The sequence below is a fragment of the Babylonia areolata genome, chromosome 3, assembly GCF_041734735.1.
Source record: "Babylonia areolata isolate BAREFJ2019XMU chromosome 3, ASM4173473v1, whole genome shotgun sequence".
Classification (NCBI taxonomy): domain Eukaryota; kingdom Metazoa; phylum Mollusca; class Gastropoda; order Neogastropoda; family Buccinidae; genus Babylonia; species Babylonia areolata.
Window position 1 is genome coordinate 779,653 of NC_134878.1, and position 17,848 is coordinate 797,500.

General features: G+C 44.2%; 1 protein-coding gene across 5 annotated transcripts in view; it reads left to right on the forward strand.

Moving 5' to 3' along the window:
* Positions 1-17,848, forward strand: part of LOC143279658 (serine/threonine-protein kinase Sgk2-like) — a 249,841-nt gene that overhangs the window by 49,887 nt on the left and 182,106 nt on the right. Inside the window, exon 1 of one of the 5 annotated variants that reach the window (XM_076583691.1) lies at positions 9,604-9,760. The exons of 3 other annotated variants lie outside the window; for them this stretch is intronic. The gene's annotated coding sequence lies outside the window, so the exon portion shown is untranslated. Of the gene's footprint in view, positions 1-9,603; positions 9,785-17,848 lie in introns of those variants that run through there. One more of the 5 variants, XM_076583692.1, reaches the window with a different exon arrangement.

A 17,848-nucleotide genomic window follows, 5' to 3' on the forward strand; every position in this document is an offset into this window, starting at 1 on the left:
TTATCTCTCTATCTAGTTAGTTAGTTATCTATTTATTTATCTCTCTATCTAGTTAGTTAGTTATCTGTTTATTTATCGATTTTTTGTATTCACTGCTCCGCACTTTTTCTCGTTGTGCCTGAAAGCAACGTGATTCAAGTGCACGTGTTCAAAGTCTCCAGAAAAACGTTTCTAAAAGGTTGAGGAGAGTGTGGTGGAGTTGTGTGTGTGTGGGGGGGGTGGGGGGGGGGAGGTGGAGGACAAGTGGAAGACGACGAAGTGAAGTGAGAGGAGGAGGAGGATGGGGGTGGAGGTGGAGGAGGAAGAGAGGGCGGTGGTTGTGTTCCAATGTTGTTGAGGGTTGACGTCAGTGACAACCAGTCAGTGTAGTGTAGTGTTGTATTGGAGACTTGCAGTATATTGTTGGAACTGTTGCTCCTGCTGCTGCTGTTGCTGATGTGGCAATGACTTCTACTTCTGATGCTGCTGGTGCTGGTGCTGCTACTACTGCTGCTGCTACTGCTGCTGCTGCTACTACTGCTGTTGCTACTGCTCCTGCTACTACTACTGCTGCTGCTACTGCTATCACTGCTTATGCTGCTGCCGCTACTGCTACTACTACTGCTGCTACTACTGCTACTGCTACCACTGCTTATGCTGCTGCTGCTACTACTACTGCTGCTACTACTGCTACTGCTACCACTGCTTATGCTGCTACTACTACTACTGCTTATGCAGCTGCTGCTACTAATGTTAATAATGGATACTTATATAGCACACTATCCAGAAATCTGCTCTAGGTGCTTTACAAAAACGCTTTTGTTAACATAAGACAGTATATCTATGTTACATACACACACCAAAATGTGACTACACACACACACACACACACACACACACACGCACGCACGCGCGCGCGCGCGCGCGCGCACGCACACACACACACACACACACACACATTTTAACATACATGTGTATTTAACAGCTATCCTAACACATACGCACACATAGGCAGGCACAAACTTACATAAACACACGCACACACAATACACATTCATATACATGCATGTAGTTATGTACACATACATATGTATACACACATAGACAAGCACAGCTAACGCAAAGGAAGTGGACCTGCCACAATTGAACTTATTGCTGAGGGAAAAAGGTGAGTTTTGAGACGAGATTTACAAGATGCGAAGGAATCAGAATGACGGAGGTTATCAGGGAGCTTGTTCCACGTCTTTGGCGATTGAAAAGAAAACGATCTGTGTCCATAGGTCTTACTTCTGACGTGAGGTATCCTGAGAAGTCGAGTATCAGAGGAAGAACGGAGCTGGCGAGACGGGGTATAGATATGGATGAGTTCAGAAAGATACTTGGGGCCAGATCCGTTGACTGCAGAAAAGGTCAGAGTGGATAGCTTATAGTCTATTCGATCAGAAACAGGCAACCAGTGGAAAGACTGAAGGAGAGGAGAAACATGGTCAAATTTAGAAGCTCTGCAAATGAGTCTGGCAGCGTTATTCTGAATTCGTTGGAGTCTGTCTAACAGATATTTGGGAAGGCCGGCCAAAAGAGTTGCAGCAATCCAATCTTGAGAGAACCAGAGAGCATACAAGTGTCTTGGTTGCATCGGTTGAGAGATAGTGGCGGATAGAACTGATTCTACGCAGTTCCAAATAGGCAACTTTACAGATATTCGAAATGTGCTGTTGGAAGGAAAGAGACTGGTCTAGGATTACACCAAGACTGTGAACAGAAGGAGAAAGTGAAACAGGTGTGCTATTGATCAGAACAGAGTCAGGAAAGGAAGGATGTTGACGAAACTTCTTTGGACAGGTTATCATCAATTCAGTCTTATCATCATTTAGTTGCAGCTTGTTGAGAGTCATACTACTACTACTGCTGCTGCTGCTGCTGCTACTACTACTGCTGCTACTACTACTATTTATGCTGCTGTTGCTCCTGCTACTGCTCCTACTTCTGTTAATTATTGATGATTGATGTTGTCTGCCGATGGCGGTATTGTTACTGTCATTTGCAGTGTGACATGGAATGTGTTTCCAGCTTTAAAGTTGAGAGAGACGGGGTTGTTTTTGTCATAAAAAAGGTCGTGAAGCTGTGAAGACATTGGGAAAGACGCTGACAGTTATGGTGACGTTTGTGGATTTGGTGATTATTCAAATGGGGCTGTGGCCTTGCATGACTGAATCATCCAAGTCAGTCATCTTTCCACCACCACCAGCACCCTCTCTCTCCCTCTCTCTCCCTTTCCTCCACCCCCTCTCTCTCTGTCTCCGCGTGTCTGTCTGTCTGTCTCTCCCTTCTCTGTGTCTTTCTCTGTGTATGTCTCTCTCCGTGTCTGTCACCGTCTGTATCTGTCTGTCCGTCTGTCGCTCTGTCTGTCTCTCTGTCTGTGTCACTGTCTTTCTGTGTCTCTGTCTCTGTGTTCCTCTGCCTGTGTCTCTGTATGTCTGTCAGTCTCCGCCTCACTATGTCAATTTCTATGTCTGTTTCTCTTTGTGTCTCTCTGTCTCTGTGTGTCTCTGTCTCTGTCTGTCTGTCTCCGTCTGTCTGTCTGTCTCTGTCTGTCTGTCTGTCTCTGCTTCTGTCTGACTCTGTGTGTGTGTGTGTGTGTGTGTGTGTGTCCGTGCCCTTGGACAAGCCAGATGAAAACAGCAGCGTCGCTAGAAGGACGGGAAGATTGCTGCCTTCAGTAGGACTGGTCGAGAGAATCCCTGGCCTGTGTCCGCCTGGGTGTGTTGTTGTGTGTTGTTGTCGTTGTGGATTGGATGGCTGTCCATTGATTGGCTGGCTGGCCCTGTGCCACTATTGCTCGTGTTCCTCCCAGTGCCTCACAGTTTTCAGCCCCCCCCCCCACCTCCCAAACTGTCCATCCTAATACACCCCACCTTTTTTCTTTCTTTCTTTCTTTTCTTTTTTTTTCTTTTATTGGGGGGTGGGGATAGGGTGGTTTGGGATTTTAGCGAAATAACCGTGTCTTTTTTGTGGGCTTCTAAACTCCTGCCCCTGCCCTCTCCTTTATGGGCTTTTTGGGTTTTTTTGATTGGGCATCCGACCTCTACCCCGCCCCCCACACCCCCGTCACCCTTGTCTGTTAAAAAGATATTCAGTTCAAAATACTGTATTTTCTGCTTCAACCAAAACAGAACATTCTCCTTCGGCTCAGTTAACATGCCCGTCAGCAAAATTAATGTTAAAGTGGAAAACGAACAACTGACACAGCCGTCACTGGACATGGTTATGAAATAGTGGTATCTCATGACTCGGCGTTTCCTCAATATAACGGGAACTGAGGGGACAGCCGTCACTGGACATGGTTATGAAATAGTGCTATCTCATGACTCGGCGTTTCCTCAATATAACGGGACCTGAGGGGACAGCCGTCACTGGACATGGTTATGAAATAGTGGTATCTCATGACTCGGCGTTTCCTCAATATAACGGGAACTGAGGGGACAGCCGTCACTGGACATGGTTATGAAATAGTGCTATCTCATGACTCGGCGTTTCCTCAATATAACGGGAACTGAGGGGACAGCCGTCACTGGACATGGTTATGAAATAGTGCTATCTCATGACTCGGCGTTTCCTCAATATAACGGGAACTGAGGGGACAGCCGTCACTGGACATGGTTATGAAATAGTGCTATCTCATGACTCGGCGTTTCCTCAATATAACGGGAACTGAGGGGACAGCCGTCACTGGACATGGTTATGAAATAGTGGTATCTCGTGACTCGGCGTTTCCTCAATATAACGGGAACTGAGGGGACAGCCGTCACTGGACATGGTTATGAAATAGTGGTATCTCATGACTCGGCGTTTCCTCAATATAACGGGACCTGAGGGGACAGCCGTCACTGGACATGGTTATGAAATAGTGCTATCTCCTGACTCGGCGTTTCCTCAATATAACGGGAACTGAGGGGACAGCCGTCACTGGACATGGTTATGAAATAGTGCTATCTCATGACTCGGCGTTTCCTCAATATAACGGGAACTGAGGGGACAGCCGTCACTGGACATGGTTATGAAATAGTGGTATCTCCTGACTCGGCGTTTCCTCAATATAACGGGAACTGAGGGGACAGCCGTCACTGGACATGGTTATGAAATAGTGCTATCTCATGACTCGGCGTTTCCTCAATATAACGGGAACTGAGGGGACAGCCGTCACTGGACATGGTTATGAAATAGTGCTATCTCCTGACTCGGCGTTTCCTCAATATAACGGGACCTGAGGGGACAGCCGTCACTGGACATGGTTATGAAATAGTGCTATCTCCTGACTCGGCGTTTCCTCAATATAACGGGAACTGAGGAGACAGCAGGCCTGGGTCGTTACAGCTACTGTCATCCACATTGTACCTCTCTCTCTCTCTCTCTCTCTCTCTATATATATATATATATATATATATAAAATTTCTGAATGATTTGTGGAGCAAGATGGAGCAAAGTGGCAGAGTGGTCAGACGCTCATCTGCCAGTACGGAGTCCGTGAGGATGTGGGTTCGAATTCCGCTGTCGACCTTTCTCCCAAGTGTGTTCTCCCGAGTTTGGAAAATCAAAGTGATCGTGCAGTCTTTCAGATGAGTGGATAACCCGAGGTCCCTGGCAGCAGGCACTGGGCGCACTGAAAAAACAACCCGTAGCTACGAGAGTGGTGTCTTCTGGCAAATTTCTGTAGACAAGACAAGACAAGACAAGACAAGACAAGTCGTGTCAATTTCAGGTAACGCCGTGGGGGCACATGGAAATGTTACATGTTTCATGTAGCTCAAACAAATATAAATGACATTTGGTATTGTGGTATTGTGCTGATAATAGTTGACATTGGCCACACCAACTGTTTGGTTAGGACATACATGAGACATACGTTTGGAGGAAGAAAAGAAGAGACAAAAGTAACATACCAGATACAGCCTTGCACACTGTGTACATGCCAGAAGTCAGTTGGCATTTATCCCACACGCCAAGTGGACAGTTCACTGTGTTGAAAGAATATAAACATGTTGACACAGAGAATGCACCTTGTCTGTCCAGTTAAATCAGAAAGCTTTCATTAGGATTTTCAGGAATAGTATTAGGTTGGTAAACAATCACTTGTTTGTACTTGTGAATAATGAACGGAATTTTAAAACATTGGGGATTTTTTTCAGTAAAAAATGTGTATATCTTTTTCTTGCCTCTTCGAAGGTTGAGCAATCAAAGAGACAATGGAATTTGTCCCCACGGCCTCTGTGTTCACTCTGTGTAGAAATAAGGTGTTCCTTGTGGATGTTGGATGTGTTAACTCTGTGTAGAAATAAGGTGTTCCTTGTGGATGTTGGATGTGTTCACTCTGTGTAGAAATAAGGTGTTCCTTGTGGATGTTGGATGTGTTCACTCTGTGTAGAAATAAGGTGTTCCTTGTGGATGTTGGATGTGTTCACTCTGTGTAGAAATAAGGTGTTCCTTGTGGATGTTGGATGTGTTCACTCTGTGTAGAAATAAGGTGTTCCTTGTGGATGTTGGATGTGTTTACTCTTTGTAGAAATAAGGTGTTCCTTGTGGATGTTGGATGTGTTCACTCTGTGTAGAAATAAGGTGTTCCTTGTGGATGTTGGATGTGTTTACTTTGTGTAGAAATAAGGTGTTCCTTGTGGATGTTGGATGTGTTCACTCTGTGTAGAAATAAGGTGTTCCTTGTGGATGTTGGATGTGTTCACTCTGTGTAGAAATAAGGTGTTCCTTGTGGATGTTGGATGTGTTTACTCTTTGTAGAAATAAGGTGTTCCTTGTGGATGTTGGATGTGTTCACTCTGTGTAGAAATAAGGTGTTCCTTGTGGATGTTGGATGTGTTCACTCTTTGTAGAAATAAGGTGTTCCTTGTGGATGTTGGATGTGTTCACTCTGTGTAGAAATAAGGTGTTCCTTGTGGATGTTGGATGTGTTCACTCTGTGTAGAAATAAGGTGTTCCTTGTGGATGTTGGATGTGTTCACTCTGTGTAGAAATAAGGTGTTCCTTGTGGATGTTGGATGTGTTTACTCTTTGTAGAAATAAGGTGTTCCTTGTGGATGTTGGATGTGTTCACTCTGTGTAGAAATAAGGTGTTCCTTGTGGATGTTGGATGTGTTCACTCTTTGTAGAAATAAGGTGTTCCTTGTGGATGTTGGATGTGTTCACTCTGTGTAGAAATAAGGTGTTCCTTGTGGATGTTGGATGTGTTCACTCTGTGTAGAAATAAGGTGTTCCTTGTGGATGTTGGATGTGTTCACTCTGTGTAGAAATAAGGTGTTCCTTGTGGATGTTGGATGTGTTCACTCTGTGTAGAAATAAGGTGTTCCTTGTGGATGTTGGATGTGTTCACTCTGTGTAGAAATAAGGTGTTCCTTGTGGATGTTGGATGTGTTCACTCTGTGTAGAAATAAGGTGTTCCTTGTGGATGTTGGATGTGTTTACTCTGTGTAAAAATAAGGTGTTCCTTGTGGATGTTGGATGTGTTCACTCTGTGTAGAAATAAGGTGTTCCTTGTGGATGTTGGATGTGTTTACTCTGTGTAGAAATAAGGTGTTCCTTGTGGATGTTGGATGTGTTTACTGTGTGTAGAAATAAGGTGTTCCTTGTGGATGTTGGATGTGTTCACTGTGTGTAGAAATAAGGTGTTCCTTGTGGATGTTGGATGTGTTCACTCTGTGTAGAAATAAGGTGTTCGTTGTGGATGTTGGATGTGTTCACTCTGTGTAGAAATAAGGTGTTCCTTGTGGATGTTGGATGTGTTCACTCTGTGTAGAAATAAGGTGTTCCTTGTGGATGTTGGATGTGTTTACTCTTTGTAGAAATAAGGTGTTCCTTGTGGATGTTGGATGTGTTCACTCTGTGTAGAAATAAGGTGTTCCTTGTGGATGTTGGATGTGTTTACTCTTTGTAGAAATAAGGTGTTCCTTGTGGATGTTGGATGTGTTCACTCTGTGTAGAAATAAGGTGTTCCTTGTGGATGTTGGATGTGTTTACTTTGTGTAGAAATAAGGTGTTCCTTGTGGATGTTGGATGTGTTCACTCTGTGTAGAAATAAGGTGTTCCTTGTGGATGTTGGATGTGTTCACTCTGTGTAGAAATAAGGTGTTCCTTGTGGATGTTGGATGTGTTTACTCTTTGTAGAAATAAGGTGTTCCTTGTGGATGTTGGATGTGTTCACTCTGTGTAGAAATAAGGTGTTCCTTGTGGATGTTGGATGTGTTCACTCTTTGTAGAAATAAGGTGTTCCTTGTGGATGTTGGATGTGTTCACTCTGTGTAGAAATAAGGTGTTCCTTGTGGATGTTGGATGTGTTCACTCTGTGTAGAAATAAGGTGTTCCTTGTGGATGTTGGATGTGTTCACTCTGTGTAGAAATAAGGTGTTCCTTGTGGATGTTGGATGTGTTCACTCTGTGTAGAAATAAGGTGTTCCTTGTGGATGTTGGATGTGTTCACTCTGTGTAGAAATAAGGTGTTCCTTGTGGATGTTGGATGTGTTCACTCTGTGTAGAAATAATGTGTTCCTTGTGGATGTTGGATGTGTTTACTCTGTGTAAAAATAAGGTGTTCCTTGTGGATGTTGGATGTGTTCACTCTGTGTAGAAATAAGGTGTTCCTTGTGGATGTTGGATGTGTTCACTCTGTGTAGAAATAAGGTGTTCCTTGTGGATGTTGGATGTGTTTACTCTGTGTAGAAATAAGGTGTTCCTTGTGGATGTTGGATGTGTTCACTCTGTGTAGAAATAAGGTGTACCTTGTGGATGTTGGATGTGTTCACTGTGTGTAGAAATAAGGTGTTCGTTGTGGATGTTGGATGTGTTCACTGTGTGTAGAAATAAGGTGTTCCTTGTGGATGTTGGATGTGTTCACTCTGTGTAGAAATAAGGTGTTCGTTGTGGATGTTGGATGTGTTCACTCTGTGTAGAAATAAGGTGTTCCTTGTGGATGTTGGATGTGTTCACTCTGTGTAGAAATAAGGTGTTCCTTGTGGATGTTGGATGTGTTTACTCTTTGTAGAAATAAGGTGTTCCTTGTGGATGTTGGATGTGTTCACTCTGTGTAGAAATAAGGTGTTCCTTGTGGATGTTGGATGTGTTCACTCTGTGTAGAAATAAGGTGTTCCTTGTGGATGTTGGATGTGTTTACTCTGTGTAGAAATAAGGTGTTCGTTGTGGATGTTGGATGTGTTCACTCTGTGTAGAAATAAGGTGTTCCTTGTGGATGTTGGATGTGTTTACTCTGTGTAGAAATAAGGTGTTCCTTGTGGATGTTGGATGTGTTCACTCTGTGTAGAAATAAGGTGTTCCTTGTGGATGTTGGATGTGTTCACTCTTTGTAGAAATAAGGTGTTCCTTGTGGATGTTGGATGTGTTCACTCTGTGTAGAAATAAGGTGTTCCTTGTGGATGTTGGATGTGTTCACTCTGTGTAGAAATAAGGTGTTCCTTGTGGATGTTGGATGTGTTCACTCTGTGTAGAAATAAGGTGTTCCTTGTGGATGTTGGATGTGTTTACTCTGTGTAGAAATAAGGTGTTCCTTGTGGATGTTGGATGTGTTCACTCTGTGTAGAAATAAGGTGTTCGTTGTGGCTGTTGGATAATCTCCCCTTTTGAACAGGAAGCTTGTGATTCAACATCCAAAACTTCGCAAATGTACAAGCCTGTATTTCTGGCACAACTCTAAGGTGATTTTCAAAAAACAAACTTATCCTTATACAGTTTTTAATTACAATTATATATATATATATATATATCCCATCTAAGTCAGAGAAGCAGTTTTGCATACAGAAGAGCAGAAGAAATCCACAAATCCACTCTGACAGGTAATAAAAGCATATGCATGCACTCAAAGCCTGACTCCCGTTGTGTTACACTGCTGTTCACCATCTGCCAAGCAGATGCGGTGTAGCGTATGCGGATTTGCCCGAACGGAGTGACGCCTCCTTGAGAAGCTCAAACAGAAAGATTATTTTCTTTAAACTTCTGCTTCTGTTTGAATGCTTTTTACTTACGACTCCTGGCATCACAGGCATCACACTGTAAAGTAGTTTGAAGGGCGCAACAGGTGTGTGTGTGTGTGTGTGTGTGTGTGTGTGTGTGACGGTGTGTGTGTGTGTGTGTGTGTGTGTGTGAGGAGAGGGGGTATCATGCTATGCACGTGCGCACTTTGCCGACCCTAACTTTGAATGAGTTTTGCGTTCCTTGGCGCATGCTCTTGGCAGCTGACCGATCGACAGGCTGTTCACTGCATGCACGCCTTGTTAGCACCGGAGTGTCAGTGAATGAGTTCGCGCGCTACTGGTGAGGCATCACAGCGACTGTCAAGACTTTCAATACCATGTGCGAGCGAGTGCATACCTTATAGTAGTCATTGTGAATGGGTTCTGGCACGTTGGCGGCATTGTACAGAAGGTGACTGACAGGCATTTGCATATTATGCGCGCGCGTTTTGTGAATGAGTTTGGTGTTCGTGCGCTCGCCTTGCCTCTGGTGGTGGATTCTGGCCAGGGACTGGCTGCCTGGCTGGCTGGCTGGTTTTGCTTGGCAGCTCAGAGAGAGAGAGAGAGAGAGAGAGAGAGATAGCCTGGCCACGCCTCCACCTCAGTGCCACGCGCTTCCATTGAGTTGTCGGCGTTGCTGGACGATGGATTGTTGTGTAGATGAGCGCTGAGTTGTGGTCGTCGTCGACCTGACGTCTGTGGTGGAGTTGGCGCTGTGACGATGTTTTCAGTGTGTTCCCGGCATGGTGTCATTGGTGGGCTTATAGTCATGTTCAACGGTGTGTGTGTGTGTGACTGTTGGTGTTTATGTACAGCGATGACGGCTGTTTTTGTGATTGGGTTTTTGTGTACACAGCTGCGTTTGATAGTTTTTTGCAACGGTGTTTAATTACAGTGGTGTTTGTGATGGGCGAATAGTTACATGGATGTTTTTGATTTGGTGGATTAATTACAACGATGTTTGTAATTAACTGGGGTTTTTACTCACAACGGCGTTTGTGATTGAGGGTGTTATTCACAACGATGTCTGTGACTGGGAGATAGGGGTATTCACAACGATGTCTGTGACTGGGAGAGAGGGGTATTCACAACGATGTCTGTGACTGGGAGAGAGGGGTATTCACAACGATGTCTGTGACTGGGAGATAGGGGTATTCACAGCGATGTCTGTGACTGGGAGAGAGGGGTATTCACAACGATGTCTGTGACTGGGAGATAGGGGTATTCACAGCGGTGTTTAAGACTGGGGGCTTTATTCACAATAGTGTTAATGATTGGGGGGGGGGGGGGGGGTAAGACGGGGGGAGCGGGGGAGGGGGGGGGCTAGGGGGGTATTCACAACGGTGTTGATGGGTTTTTTTTTGGGTGGGGGTATTCACAAATGTGTTGAAGACCAGGGGGTATTCACAACTGTGTTTACGACCAGGGGGTATTCACAACTGTGTTTACGACCAGGGGGTATTCACAACGTGTTGAAGACCAGGGGATATTCACAACGTGTTGAAGACCAGGGGTTATTCACAACGTTGTTAGTGATGGGGGGCTCATTTACAAAAGTGTTTCTGAATGGGAGGTTTCATTTCAACAATCTTTGCGACTGGGATTTTTATTTACCATGGTGGTTGTGATGAAGACGTTTATTTACAACAGTGTTTGTTACTGGGTGTTTATTTGCAACAGTGTGGTTTAGGGGCCATTTTCAACGGTGTTTGTAACTGGAGTATTTTTTTACAACAGCGTTCGTGATTGGGGGTTTATTTAGAAGAGTGTTTGGGATTGGCGGCTTATTTACAACTGTGTTTGTGACTGAGCAGTTTATTTGCAGCAGTGTGGTTTCTGAGCCACTGAGTTACAGCGGTGTTTGGTTTGTCATTGGAGGTGGAGAGAGTTTGATTGGAGAAAGAACTTTTTAAGAAAACGGTCACACACACACACACACACACACACACACACACACACACACACACACGCGCGTATTTAAGTCACTAAAGTTAGATAATGCTAGACAAAAGACAGTTGAGACTAAATTTGAAACGACATAAGATCTCAAATTTTCAGTGGTTGTTTATGTCTGTATTAGGATTATATATGTATTACCTGACTTTCTCTCCCTCTCTCTCTGTATCAACATTTACCCATCCACCCATCCACCCTCAAATTCACCCATTCACCCCCCTCCATTCATTCACCAGCGCATGTACCTACCCGTTCATACACCCACCCACCCACCCACCCATCCATCCACCCATCCATCCATGCACATGCTCGATCCCCCCTCCCCCTCTTCGCTCTCCCCCACACATATACACACCATGTTTACATCCATCTATTTACACCAATCCATCCATTCACCTCAAAGATGCAAGAGTTCAGTGTTTGAACAAACACTTGTTTTATGAACTATATATATATATATATAAATATATATAATATAATATAATATAATATAATATATATATATATATATATATATATATATATATATATATATATGCATATAATTTTCTAAATGGAACTTTTTTTTATGAACCATCAGCTGCTAGCGCTATTCCCAAACAGCTATTTTTCAACAGCACTGGTAGTATGACGCCATTTACTGGAGGGCTTTGTCGACAGGTTTGACAAAATATGTTTTTTGTGCATTTCTTTTCCAGACGTTATATATATATATTGTTCGCTGTGACTTTTTTCTGATGTAAACGTCTGATCGATATGATGTCTGGAAAGTTGTGCGAATGATAGCGTGGGTGTGAAATTGTAGTGAAGGTGTCGTTCATTTTGTTGTTGTTGTTGCTCTCTTCGTGAGTGAGAGATTGCGATACATTTCATGCCTTCATTCCTTTCAGAAGGAAATGTCGACAGCATTCCGTTTGCTGGTCACTTTGCATGCTCTCACTGGTCCGTATTTCATCTGGATTTTGCGCGTTTAGGCGCGTGGGGTTATGCTGCTGGTCAGGCATCTGCCTAGCAGATGTGGTGTAGCGTATATGGATTTGTTTGAACGCAGTGACGTTTCCTTGAGGAAGTGAAACTGACAACTGCGATGGTAGGAGTTTGTTGTTTTATTTTGATGAGTGAAGTTGTGATACTGTTTGTGAAGCACCTCCTCTTCACGTCCCTCCCTCTCTTCCTGTCTCCCTTTATCTCACCTTCCCTCCCTTTCACTAGCCCTCCCTGTGTGTGTGTGTGTGTGTGTGTGTGTGTGTGTGTGTGTGTGTGTGTTGTCTCCCCCCCCCCCCCACTCTCTAGCTCTCACCTCCTCCCCCCCCCCCCCCCGACTTGTTCTGTTATATTTCTCTTCATCGTTTATCGGCCACACTTACCTCTTTTCATCTTACGTCTGTCATTTTTTGTTACCCCCTCACCCTATCTCTCTTTCTCTTTCTGTCCCCCCCCCCATCTGCCCCCACCCCCACCACCCCCACCCATCTCTCTCACTCCATCTCTCGCGCTCGCGCTCTCTGTGGTGTGTGTGTGTGTGTGTGTGTGTGTGTGTGTGTGTGTGTGTGTGTGTGTGTGTGTGTCTTTTCTCTCTCTCTGTCTCTCTCTCTCTCTCTCTCTCTCTCTCTCTCCCTCTCTCGCTGTCTGTGGTGTGTGTGTGTGTGTGTGTGTGTGTGTGTGTGTGTGTGTGTGTGTGACTTTTCTCTCTTTCCCCCTCACCCCCCCTCTCTCTCTCCTTCCCGCTCTCTCTGTCTCTGTGTTTCTCTCTACCTCTAGAGCGAGGGAGGTCAGTGTTTGCGCTGTTTGCTGGCGCCCTCAGGTCGTCTTCAAATTTTTTTTCATTTTCTTGCTACATTTTTGTTTATATATATATATATATATATATATATATATATATATATATATATATATATATAAAAAAAAATATATATATATACATATATATATATATTTGTGTGTGTGTGTGTGTGTGTGTGTGTGTGTGTGTGTGTGTGTATGTGTGTGTGTGTGTGAAACGACCATGGTCTTTTTAGCTGTATGATTTCCACATCGCCTATTGCTATGATACAGACAGAGCCTTTGCCGAATGGTGCTGGCTCCAGTTGCAGCAACACTGCAAGGTTACTCGTCTGGCGTCGATTTGTTGTCATTTTACAACTGGAGGTGCATTTGTGTTTTCTGTTTCATCTGGAAGGGGGTGTTTTCTGTTACATCTGGAAGGGGGTGTTTTCTGTTACATCTGGAAGGGGGTGTTTTCTGTTACATCTGGAAGGGGGTGTTTTCTGTTACATCTGGAAGGGGGTGTTTTCTGTTCCATCTGGAAGGGGGTGTTTTCTGTTACATCTGGAAGGGGGTGTTTTCTGTTCCATCTGGAAGGCGGTGTTTTCTGTTCCATCTGGAAGGGGGTGTTTTCTGTTCCATCTGGAAGGGGGTGTTTTCTGTTCCATCAGGAAGGGGGTGTTTTCTGTTACATCTGGAAGGGGGTGTTTTCTGTTCCATCTGGAAGGGGGTGTTTTCTGTTCCATCAGGAAGGGGGTGTTTTCTGTCACATCAGGAAGGGGGTGTTTTTTGTTACATCTGGAAGGGGGTGTTTTCTGTTCCATCAGGAAGGGGGTGTTTTCTGTTCCATCTGGAAGGGGGTGTTTTCTGTTCCATCTGGAAGGGGGTGTTTTCTGTTCCATCAGGAAGGGGGTGTTTTCTGTTACATCAGGAAGGGGGTGTTTTCTGTTCCATCTGGAAGGGGGTGTTTTCTGTTCCATCTGGAAGGCGGTGTTTTCGATTCCCTGGGTTTCAGCCGAGTGATGATTATGATGAAGTTCCTTTGCCGGAAGCAGACTGAAGCCTCGCACTCCAAAATCACGTCTTTGCCTTGTGTCCGTTTCCTGTCATTTCACGCTGGCCAGTTTTTGCCCGCAGATACACCATTCACCAGATACACCATTCACCAGATACACCATTCACCAGCAGATGGTGCAGCTAGTACTGGTGATGGTGGTGGTGGTAGAAACGGAAGTGGTTGAAGCTATGACTTTAGGAATGTGCCAGTGACGTGAGGGAGAAACTTTATTGTTGTCACTATGTACGTATGTATGTATGTATGTATGTATGTATCTATGTATCTATGTATCTGTGTATCTATCTATGTATGTATGTATGTGTAGAGTGATGGCCTAGAGGTAACGCATCCGTTTAGACAGCGAGAGAATCTGAGCGCGCTGGCTGGAATCACGGCTCAGCCGCCGATATTCCCCCACCTAACCCCACCCCGCCCCCCTCCACTAGACCTTGAGTAGTGGTCTGGACGATAGTTATTCGGTGACACGATAAACATAGGTCCCGTGTGCAGCATGCACTTAGCGCACGTAAAAGAACCCACGGCAACAAAAGGGTTGTTCATGGCAAAATTCTGTAGAAAAAAAAAACTACTTTGACAGGAAAAACTAATAAAACTGCACGCAGAGAGAGAGAGAGAGAGAGAGAGAGAGAGAGAGAGAGAGAGAGAGAAGGGTAGCACTCACAGTGTCGCGACGCGCTCTCCTTGTGGAGAGCAGCCCGAATTTCACACTGAGAAATCTGTTGTGACAAAAAGAGTAATACAATATATATATACATATGAAGTGTCTTTTCTGGTGGATTAAAGAGCATGTATTTTCATTTAGGTGGAGTTGCAAATAACCAATCATTATTTGTTAATAAAAAAAAAAGTGGAATCCATCCTTCAACACGATGTCCATTTCATTTGATTTCCTTCATTGTGTGCAGTTAGTTAGTTATTTATTTATTTAAAAAAAAAAAAACAAAAAAAAAACCGAAATGAAAAAGTCTTTTCACTTACGTGATTTCCAAATGACCCGTAACATATATATATAGAGCTCTTTTTGTTTTTGTTGAATGTTGATTTCTTCAGAAGCAAGATTGCATTTTCTGTTGTCTGACTGATATATTATTGTCATTTTATCATTCGGAATGACTCTTTTTTTTTTTATTCGCTGACGTAAGACTTAAGGGGAGTTCTTGCTGTTCTATAATCTGAAAATGATCAGTTAATGTAGATATGAAGACCTTTTGCCGAATGCTGACTTCGTCTCAACAATGTCGTATGTTTGCCTAGAGTCTTCTTCTTTCTTTCTTTCTTCTTCTTCTTTCTTTCTTTCTTTCTTTCATTCTTTCTTCTACTACTTCTTCTTTCTTTCTTCTTCTTTCTTTCTTTCTTTCTTTCTTCTTCTTTCTTTCTGTCTTCTTCTTTCTTTCTTTCTTCTACTTCTTCTTCTTCTTTCTTTCTTTCTTCTACTTCTTCTTCTTTCTTTCTTTCTTCTACTTCTTCTTTCTTTCTTTCTTTCTTTCTTCTTCTTTCTTTCTTCTACTTCTTCTTTCTTTCTTCTACTTCTTCTTCTTCTTTCTTTCTTCTTCTTTCTTTCTTTCTTCTACTTCTTCTTCTTTCTTTCTTTCTTCTACTTCTTTCTTTCTTCTTCTTTCTTTCTTCTACTTCTTCTTTCTTTCTTCTTCTTTCTTTCTTTCTTCTTCTACTTCTTCTTTCTTTCTTCTACTTCTTCTACTTCTTCTTTCTTTCTTTCTTCTTCTTTCTTTCTTCTTTCTTTCTTTCTTTCTTCTACTTCTTCTTTCTTTCTTTCTTCTTCTTTCTTTCTTCTTTCTTTCTTCTTTCTTTCTTTCTTTCTTTCTTTCTTCTACTTACTTCTTTCTTCTTTTTTCTTTATTTCTTTCTTCTCCATCAGCCCTGAAAAGCTTCCCGGTCCCCTTGGCGACAAGCAGCATGATTCCATATGATTCATCTTCATGCCCGTCGTGTCCTCCTCTTTCTCCTCCCCCCCCTCCTCTTTCTCCCTCCTCCTCCTCCTCTTTCTCCTCCCCCCACCTCCTCTTTCTCCTCCCCCCCTCCTCTTTCTCCCTCCTCCTCCTCCTCTTTCTCCTCCCCCACCTTCATTCCTCTCCTCCACCCCCACCCCCACCTCCTTCTCTCCCCTCCTCCTTCTCCCGCGTCACATTCCCAGCCAGCAGAGATCAGAATCAGAGGCCATCGATGTTATGGGTTTAATGGGTTTTTTTTTGTTGTTGTTTAATTTTTTACCGCTTGCTTCTCATGCTGTACAGTTCCAGCTGCAACAGCACTGACCTGACTGCTGTGTGTTAGTGACAAGAGATCTGCGTGGTGTGACTAAAGACTGCCAGTATTTTTTTTTCCTCCACATTCTTAAGTGATGTCGCTGATTTAGCTGGACAAAATGAAGTGTAATCCCAGAAGAAGAAGTGCGAATAAAGGAAAGTGATTCACGTCCTGACCTGTAAGCTGTGTTCATATCAGTGAGGTGACAGCCCTTTACTGACACTCTGACCTGTAAGCTCTGTTCATGTCATTGAGGTGACAGCCCTTCACTGACACCCTGACCTGTAAGCTGTGTTCATATCAGTGAGGTGACAGCCCTTTACTGACACTCTGACCTGTAAGCTCTGTTCATGTCATTGAGGTGACAGCCCTTCACTGACACCCTGACCTGTAAGCTGTGTTCATATCAGTGAGGTGACAGCCCTTCACTGACACCCTGACCTGTAAGCTGTGTTCATATCAGTGAGGTGACAGCCCTTCACAGACACCCTGACCTGTAAGCTGTGTTCATATCAGTGAGGTGACAGCCCTTCACTGACACCCTGACCTGTAAGCTGTGTTCATATCAGTGAGGTGACAGCCCTTCACTGACACCCTGACCTGTAAGCTGTGTTCATATCAGTGAGGTGACAGCCCTTCACTGACACCCTGACCTGTAAGCTGTGTTCATATCAGTGAGGTGACAGCCCTTCACTGACACCCTGACCTGTAAGCTCTCTTCATGTCATTGAGGTGACAGCCCTTCACTGACACCCTGACCTGTAAGCTGTGTTCATATCAGTGAGGTGACAGCCCTTCACTGACACCCTGACCTGTAAGCTGTGTTCATATCAGTGAGGTGACAGCCCTTCACTGACACCCTGACCTGTAAGCTCTCTTCATGTCAGTGAAGTGACAGCCCTTCACTGACACCCTGACCTGTAAGCTGTGTTCATATCAGTGAGGTGACAGCCCTTCACTGACACCCTGACCTGTAAGCTCTCTTCATGTCAGTGAAGTGACAGCCCTTCACTGACACCCTGACCTGTAAGCTCTGTTCATATCAGTGAGGTGACAGCCCTTCACTGACACCCTGACCTGTAAGCTCTGTTCATATCAGTGAGGTGACAGCCCTTCACTGACACCCTGACCTGTAAGCTCTCTTCATGTCAGTGAGGTGACAGCCCTTCACTGACACCCTGACCTGTAAGCTCTCTTCATGTCAGTGAGGTGACAGCCCTTCACTGACACCCTGACCTGCAAGCTCTCTTCATGTCAGTGAGGTGACAGCCCTTCACTGACACCCTGACCTGTAAGCTCTGTTCATATCAGTGAGGTGACAGCCCTTCACTGACACCCTGACCTGTAAGCTCTCTTCATGTCAGTGAGGTGACAGCCCTTCACTGACACCCTGACCTGTAAGCTGTGTTCATATCAGTGAGGTGACAGCCCTTCACTGACACCCTGACCTGTAAGCTCTCTTCATGTGATGTCTCTGAAAGACTTCGGACAGGAGAGAGAGACACACACACACGGGGAAGGATATGAATAAATATACTAATATGTTTATATATATATATATATATATATATATAGAGAGAGAGAGAGAGAGAGAGAGAGAGAGAGAGAGAGACAGACAGACAGACAGACAGACAGACAGACTGTACCCGAACAGGCGAGTGATAAAAACAGACCTAATTACATTTAGCCTATTCAGTGTTCGTTTCGATGGCATTTGCTGAGGTTTGTAGGGAACTTGGAAGGACGGAGAGGGGAGGGGAGGAGGAGGGGAGGAGGAGGA